Here is a 3317-nt window from a genome sequence, read left to right on the forward strand (position 1 = left end):
AGGTTAGTCTTCCACCTTACAGTTGAAGATGTTCACAGCCATGAGCACAATACTTGCTAAAATCAGTGTAGCACCAGAATGACGCTTACATTTCTCAATATTAGAACCATCTAAACTGGACTGTAGAGGACTGCTAAAGTGTTGGGCAGCACTAAATCTAAAGGTAACAATATTTCAATAATCAACTTTCGACATTCTACTTAGTACACGACAACTAACAGTAATTAAAGTACTAGTAGATTGTCTGCTTTATATCGTCTAACATTATTTTGATGGTCCCACCACAACAGACAAGTACAAGTACATGTCAAATTATTCTACTAACCCTAAAATAACAGTCTACTAATACTCAGAGTTAGCTGGCATGTAATAAGAATTAGTTGACGTATATGGTTGCAAAGTTATAGTTAGTAGAATGTCTAAATGGGACTATCGCGACCAACTTAAACATAATTAAAATGAAAAGATTTATTAACATCTTAAAATCTACCATAAAAGTTCAATGAATACAAATCCTGAAAAAAAAAAACCTGCAGTAAGACACTTTGAAAGCCTATTTGGAAAATGCTGTGAATCATACCAGCTATTCATTCCTTTTGTTTCCCCATGGAAACAAGTTCATTCACATTGCTAAACTGCATTCAGATCCGCAGTGGATGCAAATAAAAGGCAGCACAGCCATGTTTCAAGAACAAACAAATCTTCAAGAGGTCATACACATTTCCTCCTGAAGTTCCTCCCCAATTTATTGTATGACCGTTTTCCACCCTCTCTCTTGACTGAAACTCGCTGCCTCCTGTAACTTTAGGACTCTATATGTAAATAAGCTCTGATCAGTTCCCTTTCGAGGTAGGTCTCGCGACATTGCGTCACTATCTGACGCTTTGGGGAATCTCCTTTCACCGTAAATACCGAAGCCTGACTGAACCGTGCTATTGCAATTGCAATAGCCAATGCCGCAGAATCTTTCTCCTTCACTTTGAAGCCTACTTTGCTGTGGACCTGAGTAGACGACGCAAAGCAGCGATCCCCTCCTGCGATCCGGCAGGAAGATGTTTCTGCAAGGAATGTGCCGCATACGTGGTGGGCCTATAGAGCTCCCGGACAAGCACGACACGTGACCTAAAGTACACTTACTTTCCCATCCAAAGAGCTCCTCATTACGGCGCTTTCTGAGAGTTCAAACTCCTGCCATTTGTGCTGGCTCTGGCCCCATGCACGTTCACAAAGTGTATTAATGCAGCGCTTTCCCCCTTGAGACTTGGATGCACATTTCAAATGATCTCGATGACTGGCTTATCATTGCTCGGTCCCGCGATGTGCTGGCTTTCTATGTCCTAAATTAATAACAAGTATATTGAATCGCACAACCTGCAGTGTTCTGCATTGGTATTTTCATGAGGCTCCAGCTGTTGGCTGCCTGCCTCCCAAAGTGCAGGACATTGTCATTTTTACCCGTGTTGTGCTTATGTATTATGCGTTTATGGGCTGTGTTCAGTCAGTGATCCGCTCGTCTGAGCTGATCGTGTGTTATGAATGCACCAATGTGTTATTGTTGCTTATTCTCCTCTCATTGCATTACACTGGTCTAACGCCGTGGCTTCAACCCTGTGCCTTCTTGGCTGATTGCGAACTGACTGGTTGAGTGTCTCCACTAGGTCCAGTGACCAACCTAAGGAGCGCTCGGCACTCTTCTACCTGCTTATGCCACACGAGGCATGTTTTTATCTCTTTCCAGTTTCAACTTTTTTTTTTTTTAGATTTAGGGACTGTGTCGTTTTTAAACGGCGGGGATTTTACACGTCTCGGGTTACTTTATGTAACCCTGGTTCCCTGAGAGAGTAGAGAACAAGACATTGCGTAAGTTGCCGTGTAAAATCTCCTCAGTGTCTTTGCATGTATGCTCTCTCTCGTAGAAAGATTCTGAGGCAATAGCGCTCAGCACAGAGCTACATAGCGGTTGACTCCGCCCCTCGCTCGAGTGCGCCATTGACTATTGCAGTTGCAATAGTGCGATTCAAACAGGCTTCAGTATTTTCTGTGAAAGGAGTTTCCCCAAAGCGTCAGCTAGTGACGCAATGTCTCGTTCCATACTCTCAGGGAACCATGGTTATGGTGAGTAACCCGAGACGTTAACCTCTTTGCATGGAAATAAAAGCGGTAGGAAATATTAAAAAATGAAAAATACAGAACAAATCAGTTTTGCAGTTAAAGGTTTAGTTCAACCTAAATTGTTTCAATTACTCCCCCTCATGTTATTCCAAACCCACATGACTTTCGTTCATCTTCGGAACACAAATTTAGATAATTGAATGAAATCTGAGAGATTTCTGTCCCTCCACTGACAGTCATCACAATCATTTTGATGCTTCAAAAAGTTCATAGAAATCGTAAAACTAATCCATATGAATTGAGCAAATTAGTCCAAATTTTCTGAAGAGACACAATCGCTTTAATGATGATCAGATTGAATTTAGGCTTTTATGGCATTTAAACATTCAGCAACTTACACATCAGTTATGCTAAACGGAATCTCAATCATGCTTGCTTGACGTGCGAGAACCAATGAGGTTTGTCCTTATGCATCAAGCACATATGGATAAGATTATGTTTGTTGATCTTAAATGTGAATAAAAGCCTAAATTCAATCTGTTCATCATATAAATGAATATTTTGACTAAACTGCTTGAATCATATGGATTAGTTTCACAATCTCTTTATTAACTTTTTGAAGAGTCAAACTGGTAGTTGCATGGACTGTCAATGGAGGGACAGAAATCTTAGGTTTTATTTAAAATATCTTCATTTGTGTTTCGAAAATGAACAAAAATCTTACAGGTTTGGAACGACATGAGGGTGAGTAATTAATGAAATTTTGTTAATTTTTGGGTGAACTAACCCTTTAAGTTTTAATAAATGGACTGGGTGGACAGAAGAACTGACCATCTAAATAAAATCTTGCTCCACCTGTGACATTCCTTCCCAGTTGACATCACTAGCCAGACAGACTTCACTGACAGTTATTGAACTGAATTGAAACACTGAATAAAACTGAGCTGAATAATTACCGTAGAGCTGCTTTACATGAATTTTACAAACATTAACACTTATTTTCTGTATTATATAAAGCGCCATATAAATAAATGTGACAACTCACCTTTCACGGTCCAATCAATTCCTGATAGAATAAAATCAAGCCCCACCCTTTTTCCTCATTAAATATTTTGAGTCCCATGGAAATACAGTACATCATATACCAGAAAGCTTGAAATGAAAAGAATACACTACTTCAATTAAAACAGCATACAAGTCAGATG

Source organism: Scardinius erythrophthalmus (genome assembly GCF_964197995.2).
Source record: "Scardinius erythrophthalmus genome assembly, chromosome: 20".
NCBI lineage: Eukaryota > Metazoa > Chordata > Actinopteri > Cypriniformes > Leuciscidae > Scardinius > Scardinius erythrophthalmus.